The sequence below is a fragment of the Talpa occidentalis genome, unplaced genomic scaffold, assembly GCF_014898055.3.
Source record: "Talpa occidentalis isolate TD23 unplaced genomic scaffold, MPIMG_talOcc4v2.1 talOcc4.11, whole genome shotgun sequence".
NCBI lineage: Eukaryota > Metazoa > Chordata > Mammalia > Eulipotyphla > Talpidae > Talpa > Talpa occidentalis.
Window position 1 is genome coordinate 26716365 of NW_023601104.1, and position 12904 is coordinate 26729268.

The 12904-nt window shown below is 41.9% G+C and overlaps 1 protein-coding gene across 28 annotated transcripts in view; it reads right to left on the reverse strand.

Moving 5' to 3' along the window:
• The window catches only part of RORA (RAR related orphan receptor A), a 672136-nt gene that overhangs the window by 286288 nt on the left and 372944 nt on the right, over positions 1–12904 (reverse strand). Inside the window, exons 1-2 of one of the 28 annotated variants that reach the window (XM_054687801.1) lie at positions 7775–8258; positions 6498–6579 (exon numbers count right to left, since the gene is read on the reverse strand). The exons of 25 other annotated variants lie outside the window; for them this stretch is intronic. The gene's annotated coding sequence lies outside the window, so the exon portion shown is untranslated. Of the gene's footprint in view, positions 1–6497; positions 6580–7774; positions 8259–12904 lie in introns of those variants that run through there. 2 more of the 28 variants (XM_054687807.1, XM_054687798.1) reach the window with 2 other exon arrangements.

Sequence of the window (12904 nt, forward strand, 5' to 3'; positions counted from 1 at the left end):
TAAAGAATACTGGCTTCAGGTAATAGTCTATTAATCCTCCTGCAGATAACAACAGAAATATCTGCACAAAATACCTTAAAAAATGGCTTGAAGACAATGGAGCACAACCCTAAGCAAATGAAAACTGGAAGAATCTTTACCCTTAATGACAGGGACTCTACTTGGTGAAATTTGTGAATTTGTGGATTTTTCATCCAACACACTCCCCAGTCAGCCTTTGACTCTAAATAGCTTGAGTTGTCAGAGGATAACGTCAGGGTTGGGAGAGAAGTAAGAAAGTAAGGAGGGAAATTCTCAAAGGATGGGAACTACAGAAGGGGCACGTCACAAAATCTGTGCATAACATCTGCCCCAAATCCTTGGCTGGCTGCTAAACTACACGTGCATGAGGAAGACCCCAGGGGACCTAAAATACAAGGAGCAGTTGGAAGATGAAAAAACAAAAAAAGAGACTTTAGTTGCTGCTGATGACAGGGAAGATGGAGCTGGAGTTTGAGTCTAGCCAAGTGAACAGGCTGTTAAAACAAAAATTCTCTTCAGCAGAATGTAAAATCTAGAGTCTCAGCAACAATCATTTGTAATATCTATTATCCAAACAAAAGTACTAGACATGCAAAGAAAGAGTGGACTTTAATCCACACTGGAAGAAACAAAAAGCAGTCAATAGATGCCACGATTACTCAGATGATGAATTTTGCAGATGATTTTAAGGAAGCTAATAGAAATACATTCAAGGAATATATTCAAGGAATTGAAAGAAATATATACATAATTAATGAACAGATGTGTAACCTCACTAACTGATCAGAAATAGAAACTAAAAACAAACCAGATGAAAATCCTGAGTTGAAAAAAAATTATTACAATGAAAAAAATGCTGTATGAGCTCAACAGCAGAGGGGAAATGGCAGGAGAGAGTAGACTTGAATGTGGATCAACAGAAAATACCCAATCTTGAGGACAGAAAAAAAAAATTGAACAAACCCTCAGTGACTGAGCATAATAGATCATTGAATAGTCTAGCATACATGAAATTGAAGCCCCAGTAGGCGCAAATGGATAGAAAATGTGTTTGAAGCAAAGGCCAAAAACTTATAAACTATGGTAGAAGACATCAACTTAGAGTCATCAACTTAGAGTCAAAAAGCTCATCACATCCCAAGCAGGGTAAATAGAAAGAAAGTCATACCAAGGGATACCACAGTATTTTTTCTGAAATCCAAAGGTAAAGAGAAAATCTTGAAAATAGCAATAAAAAAATTACACACATATAAAGGAGAAACAAAACTATGAGTGACAGCCAACTTCTCGCAAAAAACAACAAAGGACTGAAGATTGTGGAGTGTTATCTTTAAAGTACAGAAAGAAAAAAAAATTGTCAACCAGATTTTATATTCAGGAATAAAATCAAAATAAATCATCCTCAGATAAACTAAAATTGAGAGATCCATTACTAAGAATCTGCATTAAAATAAATGGTAAACGAAGTTCCTCAGTTTGAAGTGAAATGACACCAAAAGCAATTCAGCTCTACAGGAAGGAATGACAGTCATGAAAAGTGCTTCTTTTTTTAAATGTAAGCAGTTATTAGTTTTTCCAGTGGGCAGTAAATTTATCCCACATAATCATCCTTTACCTACATTACATGATGCATGGCCTTTATATAGGACCAATAAATCCTGTAAATTGTTAGTCCCTGCTACCCCCATACCCCCCAAAAAAGAAAACTTGATTTTATTTTATAGCTTGGTTTTATTATTATTTATTATTTTTGATCTTAGCCAAAAAGTTAACTTATCTGTGTACTTATTTCTCCATTTATGATATGAAAAGATGAACTAAATAGTGTCAAAAGTTCTTTTTGGCCTGGACAAACTGTGATTCTGTGACTATACTTGAGCACTGTATTATTAATATTCTCCATTTAATTTTTACTATTGTTATTTAAATTTTCATTATTACCGTCAAACTGAGTCTTATTCTTAATGATCAGACAGATTCGTAAAATTCTCCCAAGAACTAAACTTTTATGTGTTTCAAGATTCAAAATAACCAGAAATATAGTCCCATGGCTGAAGTAGTGAAACAAGGTAAGTCACGGTACATGGGCTTTGCAAACTGTAAAGCTGATACAAATAAAGGCAAGGTGGTTTTGTTATCCCAATCATCAGATTTCCTTTCACATTTGCAGAATACTGATGCTGGATACCCAATTCTTAGTCATCTTGAACACCAAGGAACTACATACATTAAACCACATCAGAATGTGCTTAGCCAAGTGCAAAAGTTCACTGCACAAGTCCCGCCTCTCTGAGCAGCAGAGAAGGGAAGCTGTGAGCCTCTAAGGACTGGAAACAGTTAATTAAATACTCAGTGTGTCCCTGTTTCATTGAGGGGAAAATTGTGGGAATTCGAAGGGCTTTTTGGTGATCTACCACAGAGATGGACGGAAACCAGGCGAGGCTCCAAGGCTAGGCTACCACGTTCTGGGAGGCTGCCCCCAGGCGGCCTTCCTCAGTTCTGATGCTCTGTGACTTTTGAGCTCCTGCCTTGGTGCCTCTGGGGCTCTGATGAAACAGGCCTGGAAGGACGTCCACTCAGTGGACTCTAGAGCTGGCTATTTGAGGACCTGGGCCACAGCTGCCTCTCTGAGATGGGCATTAGCCCTTCATTGGCAGTAGCTCTACGGATCTGTTAAGTACAGTGTGTTCAATTGTTTCTTTTTTCTCCCAGAAAACAGTCCCTGGTGAATAACATGTTGTTTGGAAACGGGTCTACTCAAAATGTCACATTAATACATTAATATAATTATTTATAAATACTGGGATAAAAGAAACAAAGGTCTGACTAAAACAAAAAATTTCAAAGCCCAGCATCATTAATGAACAGAGCAGAGAAATGCTGAATAATTTCCTGCTTATTTCACAGTGTTCTCGATAAACCTCTTCCCCTCCTACACATATGTCCCACGTTAAATTTTCTTTTTTTAATTTGCCCCAACTTCCCAACTCACAATACAAATCATTGGTGTTTTGGAATGGTTGGGTTTTTTTTTTTTTTTTTGGTGGGACCCTCGCCGGCGGCCAAGGAACGAACCGGCACTGCAGAGGCTGCGGGCAGCCTTGCAGCCCAGTACTCAACCGCTGCGCCACCAGGGGAGACCCGTTTTGGAATGGTTCTTAGATCTGAATGTTGCCACCTCAAAAAAGCATCACACCTGCTGTGATGCTGTCTCATGTATGTGTGTGTGTGTGTGGGGGGGGGGAAGGCAATACAGATAAAGCTGTAGAGGAAAATTCTGGGGATAGAATCAGCAAACCAAAACCTGCTTTCTCTTATCCAAAATCACCACCAATATCAGAGGCAGCCAAGCCACTGACATCCCGGTGAGCTGCCTGCAGGTTTCTGACAGCAAAATCTAATATATTTTCGAAATGACACCAGAGCTTCCTAAACCATTGGCCACTGGCTGCCGAATACCAGTACATCTATTCTGACAACACAGCGCTGTCATTTGGCACCTGGCTTCCTTCCCTGCCTCCTCTTAAGACTGATACCTAGCCCATCTGCCCATATCCTAGAGTCTACTGCTCAGAACCAGCATAGACCTGGAGTTCTGTTTTTCCATTTCCTGCCCTTCAAACAAGCAATTGTGGGAAGAGGCAGGTGATGAGATTCTGCTCTCAGAGGGGTTTGCCTAAAAACAAATCATCAGGCTTAGTTTCTGAATTGTGACACCCATCCTATCACTTGCCAACCACGTAAAAGTCTCAAGAAAACACTTCCAGAAGCATTGGTGTTTATAATCCATCACTGTTTTGGCTTATGTATCCTGGGGGTGATAGTAGATATCCAAATTCCCTACCCACTTGATGTCTTCCAGCTGAGGAATCTGGGCAAAAAATCCTTACCTCTAAAGAGCTAACTGGGATTTGTAGCTGATGGCAGGGAGGGGGAGGGGTAGGCAAATATAGAGAGTATTCAAAATGGCGTCCCCAAGCCAATGTGAGTGTGGGCTCCTCCCTGTCACGGGCTGGCTGCCACTCATCATTTTACTGCTGCACTCACAAACCAATAGCAGCCATAAAACCTTGGCCCCTGGGCTGCTTGAGATACAACATTTGCTTCTACATTCTTCTTCCTATGATCTGTCTTGAAAAACATGGCCAAACCCCAGTAGATTATTTTGTGAGTTAAAAACCTGACAACTGTTTAGACTGGAAGCTCCCAACTGGGAAGACACAGACTTTTAAACGCATTTCTGTGGGGCACAGTAGGACATCATGAGGGTGGGCATCTTGTCCTGTGGTGCAATGCAGGAAGGATCTGGAACAGACTCTTGAGATTGCAACTTCAAACAGCTTCTTTCTTATTCCTGCCTCAATATTGAGCTTTCCAGAAACATCTTGTTGTTTTTTCAATTTCAGACAGTCAGAAGAGAACTTTCTTATTCCTGCCCCTATGTGTCAATTTCCCTTACTTAGACCTCTGTCCTTACTTCTCCAGCCCCGTTTGATGTGAAGGCTCCTATTATGCTGTGAGGCACTGTACCACATTATATAGGGCAATATATTCTAGTGGAAATAGCTTTGGGTGGTTACCAAAATGGCCCCATGCCTTGGTTTCTTGAGCTTTAAAATGGGGATAACAATGGGGGATTTAAATACCTGATATCTGGCCTATATCCCAGGATTATTGTGTATATTGAAATGCAGAAAGCCTATGCAAATATTATCATCATCACAATATTTTTCTAACCTCTGAATCCTCAAAACAGGAAGTGTGAAATGAATCTGTGGTTCCTGAGAGAGTGGAAAGGAGCCTGGAATAGGAGTGAGCCAGAGCCTGGTGGTGGTTCTGCTTCAGTCTCTTCTGCACACTGGGACGAGGCTGTGTTCTCTGTGCCTCCCCACATCACGGGAGCCCGTGTCCTAGCTCTGCTGGGTCACAGGCCACTGGAGCTAGTGGAGACTCTAAGAGATGTTACAAGCTCGAACAGCTCAGCATGCCCTTGACAGTTCTGATGTGCCCTGCAATCCTAGAGGCCACTCTTTTGACTAAGTACAGAAGCCTAGTTCTAAACCTGGAGGCATGTCGAGGACTCAGAGGAAAAGTTTGGGCTGGGCTATGGTGCGGATTTGGCCCGTACAAGCTTTCCACCACTGAAAGTATTTAAACTGTTTTGAAAAACAAATCCCTCCAAAAGAAAACCAGGCAGATAACATTTCATACCCATTAGGAAGGCTATTAAATAGGGGAAAAAGAGGAAAATAACAAGTGTTGGCAAAAATGTGGAGAAATTGGAACCCTCACCCATTGCTGGTGGGAACGTAAAATGGTGCAGTCACTTTGGAAAAACTGTTTGGCAGTTCTTCAGTAAGTTAGAAAGAGGATTGTCATATAAACCAACAATTCCACTGCTAGGTATATATCCAGAAGAATTAAAAGCAGGTGTTTAAACAAAAATTTGCACACAAGTCTTTAGAGCAGCGTTATTGGTAAAAGGTGGAAACTACTTGTCAGTCAACTAATGAATGAATGAGCAAAATCTGGTATATCCATACAAGAGAATTTTATTCAGTCACAAAAATAGGAATGTAGGACTGACACATGCTACAACATGGATGGACATTGAAAACATCATGCTAAGAGAAAGCCAGACACAAAAGGCCACAGAATGTGTGATTCTATTTACATGAACACTCAAAGTGGGAAACTAGACACAGACACAGAAAGCACGCTAGTGGTTGCCAGGGGCTGGGAGTGGGGAATGACTCTTAAGTGGGAAGGGGGTTCCTTTTGGGGTGTTGAATAATCTGGAAAAAGAGAGTGATGTTTGTACAAGTTTGTGAATATGGTGTATATCACTGTATAGCACTGTTTAAAATGGCTAAGATGGTAAATGTTATATGTATTACATCATAGTACATTTACACAGATAATAGACAAAGGTGATGATGAGGTGAGGAAAGGGAGAGTTCTGGAGCTTCAAGAGAGAAGAACCTTCCAAAACCATCTCTGAGGTACTGAGCATGCCCTCGGGCTCTTCCAAGGGCTGGGGTTATTCAGCTTAATTGAGAAATTGTTCCTAATAAGTCCCAAGGAGCTACAGGTCTTTTCCTTACAAACTGGGAAACAATCATATCTCATGGCAGCTCATTACACATTCTTTTGGTACCATGAGTTGTTTTAAAACCGTGAAATTAGTTCTGGCAGAGTTTACAGAAAAACACCCATGAGATGAGACCGAATGAGTTATGTAAGACTCTTCCACTCTGCCTATGAGCTGTTAACTCCTTACTGGCCCAGCCAAGGACATCAGTGTCGTTTGTAAGCTAACAGCACACTCTGGTTTCTACCCAGATCAGCACAGGGCTGATGAGAAGCACCAACCATCTGGACATAGATCTGAACCATCAAGTAACTGCCAGGTGCACTCAGACCTTCCCTTTCCCACATTAGGCTATGGAGGCCCCTGGGCAGAGGGATGGACTCACCTTTGCAAAACTCCAGTCTTTTTCCTGGAGCTAGGTTGGCTCTTTGCTGTGGTGTGCTGAAGGCTTTAAATCTTCCAGATATCTAAAACATTAGTGTGATAGCAGTGTTACACAGCTGAGCCAGGGGCCCAGCCCCCGCCCAAACTAGAGGATGTCTGGCTTGATCATTTGACTTTGAATTGTGGCATCAAGGAGACACAATTTCCAGCTCACAATTTCCACCGCCACTAAACCAATTATATCTGAAAAAATAAAACAACTTTATCCTAAGCATGATCCTCAAGCAAGTTGTTAAGTTCATAAGCTCTCCCTCCCCTTTTTCTTCCTGTAGACACACATGAACACATTCTTCACCTAGAGGACATCTACAAAACACATAGCGAAATATATATGGAGTGCTTTACCAACCAAGTAATACTTCATAATTTCATTATTTAGAAGATAGGGAGGAATTGGAAAACAAGTTTAAAAATAAAAAAGCCTGCTCAAGATAAGCCTCAAGGATCAAGTACTTAAAATTGGAGAAGCTCTTTGGACTCTACTCAGAATACAGCCTCTTCTTTGATAAACAGAAACAACAAACTTAGATATCCTGTTCCTGAAGCAAAACACAATCCTTAGATGGGCGAGAGAACCACGGGCTTGCTTCTCCCACACAGGGGACCTTAACCACAGTGACATGTGGCCACTGACCTGCAATGTGGGACAATCAAAAGGGACTGACAGCAAGCAGAGGTAATCAACAGACAAACAGCCCGGAGCCATGTGAGGCAGCATCAAACGGTTCCAGGCTAACAGGCAGCGTGGCAGAGTGCAGGAGACACAGGCTCCCGAGTCTGTCAGATCCATGTTGGAAGACCAGTCATTGCCATTTACTTGCTGTGTGGTCTTGGGAAAGTCACTCTCCCTTTCTGACTTCTAGTTTCCTTCTATAAAGGAATGATACATGTCCAATTTAGAGTGAGGATAAGCATATTGACCTTACAGGGTTATTGTGAAAATGAGATAATTTATGTAATGAGCTAATAAAGCCATCTAGCATTGCTCAATACAGGACTTTTTTTTTTTTTTAATTTTTTAAGACCTGAGGACATCAGGGTATCATGGTGTGGTCTGGTTACTCATGCTCATGATGAGAACCTGAGTCATTTGGAGAGGGTTACATGCCCTCTGCTGTTGTTAGGGAGAAGGCAGGGACCGTCCCTCCCTCAAGGCTCTTCATTCTCTTCCTCTCCCAGAACCCCTGATGCCTCAGGCCTCCATTCCTTTATGCTCACCTCTGGAGAAGTGCTTATACTCTCTCTCCCTCTCTCTTTAAAACCTATTTTTACCGAACTATTCTTCTAAAAATGATCTGATTAACTAGTTCATCCTAAAGTGTTGATGATTCGTAATAGCAAAACAAAACTTCATGGATATCAGTTACCAGGTGGCATGGCCATAAACCAAAGGAACACATCTCAATAGTGACATCACAGCAAAGGTGACAGAGCAATGAGGAAGTAGCTTGGGCTAAGAGGAACTTCCTGGTCCTTTCCCTCACATCTTCTAAGCATTTTCTCTTTCTTGCTTGAAACATTGCCGTGAGGTGCCTGGAGAACTAACAGGGTCCAAGAGCTGGCTGCTGACGTTATGTGGTGTTCCCTGTCATCCAAACATTCCAGCTCCCCTTTGGACTGGTTCACAGTCACTGAATTCATTTATATTCTGCATTAGCACCAAAATATTGCAGAGGGAGTGCTAAGTCACTAAAGGGAAACAAGGACATATGACAATAATATGCCACCACCACCAAATTTGATCATTATTCTTTCATGCTAAAATGCACTAAGAAGTAGCACTTGTTTCTTTTTCCTTTTCTCATTTTCCTTTGCAATCTGATGCTCTTTTAAACACCCATATGCTGGAGATTGCAACAGCAGAGAGGTAGATAAGGAGGGAGGGGCACAGGAAGAGACAAATGGCTGAAGCATTTTAGAATTTATCAGATATGTACAATGGAATGTTTTAGTCTGCTTCTCTCTATATATATTCTGTTTCTCAGTGTCTCTGTCTCTTTAAAAACAACAACAGAAATATTGCTAGGATCAAATGGAAAATATTGTCTAGATCCCATCTGGCCAATGGGGAGGGGGTTCTAATTTGTTATAGAGGACAGGAATCAGGTCTCTTTTGTTCACTTGTCTATCTCCAACACCTGGCCTAGAACCTGCACCAAATTTGTGTCTCTCTTTCTAAAACTTGCATTCATATATATATATATATATATATATATATATATATATATATTTAATCAGTTACCTGAAAAACTAACATGGGAGAAAAACATCACAGAAATGGGAAAATACTACAAATCAGGTCTTATTTTTAATTCTGTGAGTCACTTGTTGAACATTTAATAGCACATCACTGATAATAGGTATTCCATAAATACTTGTTAACCGATTGAAAGAAGAATGACATGTTTCCATTTTAATTCAGTCATTTCCAACACCTCTCTGGCCCTACTCACAGCAATCCTTCTGTAAGTTCTTCTCATCAACAGAATGAGAAGCCTCAGGATCTAGTTCTGGGGCAGAGAACGAAATGTCAGGAAGACAAATTTAAAACAAAATTTCTCTTTGGTAGTAGTGTCTCTGACTCAGCTCTGGTGGAAAATATCAACCTTATAAACCCACAAGGAAGAGGTGAAGATTTCACATCATTTCTTGTTTCTTTTGATGTTAAAAAGAGAAAACTGTCTTAAGTTACGGGACAGGGCTTCTAGAGAAAGGATGCCAGACTTGGAGGGGGCAGTCATGTACAGCAGCTGTGTCTTCGTGACCTCAGGGAGCAAATGACTTTCCCTGAGTGTAGATTTCCTTGCAATGGACTTGTAAACAACACCTTCTCTGCCTGCCCTCCATGGCGTCCTCTCACTCCTGTTCATCCTTCAAAACTCAGTTCTCTTGCCCCTGCTCCCTCTGTGGCTTTCACAAAGCCATCTCACCTCCTTCAGAAGAAGAAGGCGTGCTCACTGGCATACATGTCCTTTAGCACTTCGTTCCTGTCTCAGCTCCAGCATTTACTACACTGAGTTGTGTGTAGCTGCTGACGGCTTTGGTCCCCTCCACCTGTCAGCCTGCAATGTGTTCAAGGGCAGGAGCCATGCTGAGGCTGCATTCCTAGTACTTTTGATAGCGCCTGGGACACAGTAGTTGATTACTCCATGTTCATTAAAGTGAACCACTGAAAATACTAGAAGCAAAGAAACTTTTAAACTGTGAACATAATATATAAAATGCAAACGGTTATTACAAAGGGCAGACCACAGGAAAGGGAGGCACGCTGCTGCCAGCCCTATGAACAGCCTTTGCCTGTGCAGGCCCTATTAAAGCATTTAGTCCCATTGCTGCTTGATAAATTCACGAACACCTAGAGGACTTGGGTGGAAAAGTGCAATTACAAACTGTAGTAAACATTCTTCCAAATAGTAGCCTCCTACTCCTCCCATTCCCCCTCAGCCCCTTTCCCCTTCTCCTCCTTCCAGTGTGTTCCAACAGCATCATTCCAGGATTCTGAAAACTCCCTGCCCACAGGGCTCAGAGGTAAGAATATTATATAAAGAATGAAGGCTGCCTTCATTTGTTTTAATAAAAGAAACAGCCCATTTAAAGGCACATGGATTTTAGTGGCTCAGATATTTCAGAAAGTGAATATGACCCAGAGGCTCAGGAATACAGAATGGCTGTCTTGAGAAAGACTGTTTTTTCCTATTTAAAACATTCTGGAAAATTGCTCCATGTCCCTGTGCCAAAATGAAAAAATGAAAAACATAAGGGCTATTTGGAATGTCTCTTCATTTTACAGATGACTTTAACGCATAATGTTATAAAGACATGAAGCTCTCTGGCCTCAAATGACCTTGATGCAGCTGCCCAAAAGCCCGGGAGAGGCAGCTCACCACACTGTGGAATTTGTGAGCAGACCCTTGCAAAGGAAACTCACCATTTCAGATGAGACCCAAAGCTGTTCACCAGCTTTTCAGTTTTCGGGCTTTTCCTAATAACATAAGCAAGCGGCTGCAGGGGTAATCCCTTCGCTGTCCCTTCTTACATGAAAAGCAAGATACGTATAAAATGACGGTGGTGGTGTGTTTCAGTGTAAAAAGCTGTGTTCACATATTTTTTCTCATTTTATTTGGTTCGGCAACTTTGTGAGCAAGGGACGGCATGAATTAGCGGTTACAGATGTGGGAAAAGGAAGGCAACGAGAGGGGTGATGCTGGCGCCAGGTCTAAGTGCCCAGCAGCAGATGACCCTGTGATATTACTCGGAGCCCCTCTAGGCTGCCTGTCTGGTAGGAATGGTTTAGAGGGTGGGAGTCAGATGGAGGAGAGCCACCATAACTAGTGAGGATTTGGATCTGAGAGAGCACAGTGATGGAGTCAGACAGACTTGATTCTGCACTTGGGTCCTACCAAGGCCAGGTCTGTGTTTGTGGGCCAGCCACTGCCCCTCTGGCCATTTTCCTCATCTGAAAACATGAATAACAATTCCCAACTGAAAAGTTGTGAGGATGAAGTGAAGGGGGGAACTGGGGAGACAAAGTACATGGTAGGGGCCCCCAAAAGGTAGTTATTAGTATTTATCATTATTTCTAGCTTTACAGAGTTCTTGGCTCTGTGAAGGGGCTAATTTCATTTGTTCTTTGTGACTCAGCCTGACGGAAATTCTACATGTTTCATAAGGCCCATGTCCCTTCCTTTCTCCCTTTAGGGGCTTAGCAAATAACAGTTCAAGTATCTGGCTTCCATGAAGATATAACCATGCCTGTGAAGACTGCGTGCGTGTGTGTTCACATGCATGTGCGTGTGGATGTACGCACGCGTGTGTGCGTGCGAGCGTGTGTGTGTGTGTGGGGTGAGCCTGGTAGCCTATTTCTCCCACTCTTCATTTTTGAAATGATATTCACCTGTTGTTGACAAACTATCTTTGTCTTTTTCAGATATTTCTGTGTCTACAGAGATGAAAATCTTTGCCCGGATTCAATAAGGCAGGAAATCAATTAAGGTTTTCATTTTCTGCTTAACCTCAAAAGACAAGACCAGGAGAGAAAGCCTAAGTAAAGAAAATGTGTACAGATTCCTGGAGGTTTCATTGTGAATTCTATGATCTATTAAAATTGAAAAAGAAAAGAAGCTGAACATGTCCCATTTAAAACATAAATGCTTTTTCTGTTTTTCTTTTCTTTTCTTTTTTTTTTAATTAAAAGCCACTCCATTCTACTTTGATTAATACGGACAACTCTGACAGACAAAAGATGCCTCAATTTTTAAAAGACATCCCTAAGCCTAACAGGTTGGTTTTTAAATGGCTACATTTAAATATTTCTTTCTCTGTTCATCTCCAAACCTGGGCCATAAATCACCCTTATGAACACAATGGTCTGTGCCTATAGCAATTTATCATTTGGATAATGTCACCTGTTCAGGTATGCATTAATTTATGCCTCAAATTAGAACTCGGGTTGGCTGAAACCATCCCTCTCTTTGCACATTGGAGCGGCAGCAGGCGGGGCAGACGGCGCACAGTCCAGGGCAGTGGGGAGCCTGTGGACAGCAGATGCTCGGATGATGTTTCGTCCAACATTGTTTTGTTACAACATTGATGAGAAAAAAACCCAAAAGGACATTATTGAGCACCTGTTTGCTTATACACTGCTTTGCTTAAAGTCTCAGTTTCCAAGAACCGATTGATGATATTAAGTGAGGACTTACTGTAATTCTTTACTCACAGGGGAGCAGGAAGAGGCTGGTGGAAAGAAAGTTGGGGCCCAGTCCTTTCTAGCTGACTCGCACAGCCTCTTACTGTTCATCATCCAAGGAAACAGCCTCTTAGGAACTTCCCCACAATTCCAGCCCCAGGAGAAGGGACACGAGGCGACATGTATATCAGTTTTGGTTGCGCTAAGACAAGTAACTAAAAGGAGTGAAATGGAGAAGGGTGGAACTCAGGAGGCAGCATCCCGGAGTGGGAAGGATGCCAGAGAGGCTGTCAGGACTTGGATTGATAGCTTTGTTGCTCATTTATGGTATGTCCCCTTAGTCAGGCCATGCTGTCTTTCGGGGCCGCTGTTTCCCTAGCAATGAAATGAAAGATCTGCAAGCTCTTCTTTCTCCAGCATTCCGTGACTTTAAGTCAAGAGGAAGTGGTTGTTTACAACTACTGCCAGGTGTTTGTTACTACCTACGAGCCTGTGCTATAACCATTTTCTCCAGTTATCCCAAAATAGATGGGGTGGAGATGACTAAGTTTCTAACCCCAATATGAAGAACTGGTTTTTATATCTCTGGTGGGGAAAACTGTATTTGTTCTCCCCCATTTCTGTCTCCACTCATTGTTTTGTTTTGTTTTTCCTTCTCTATG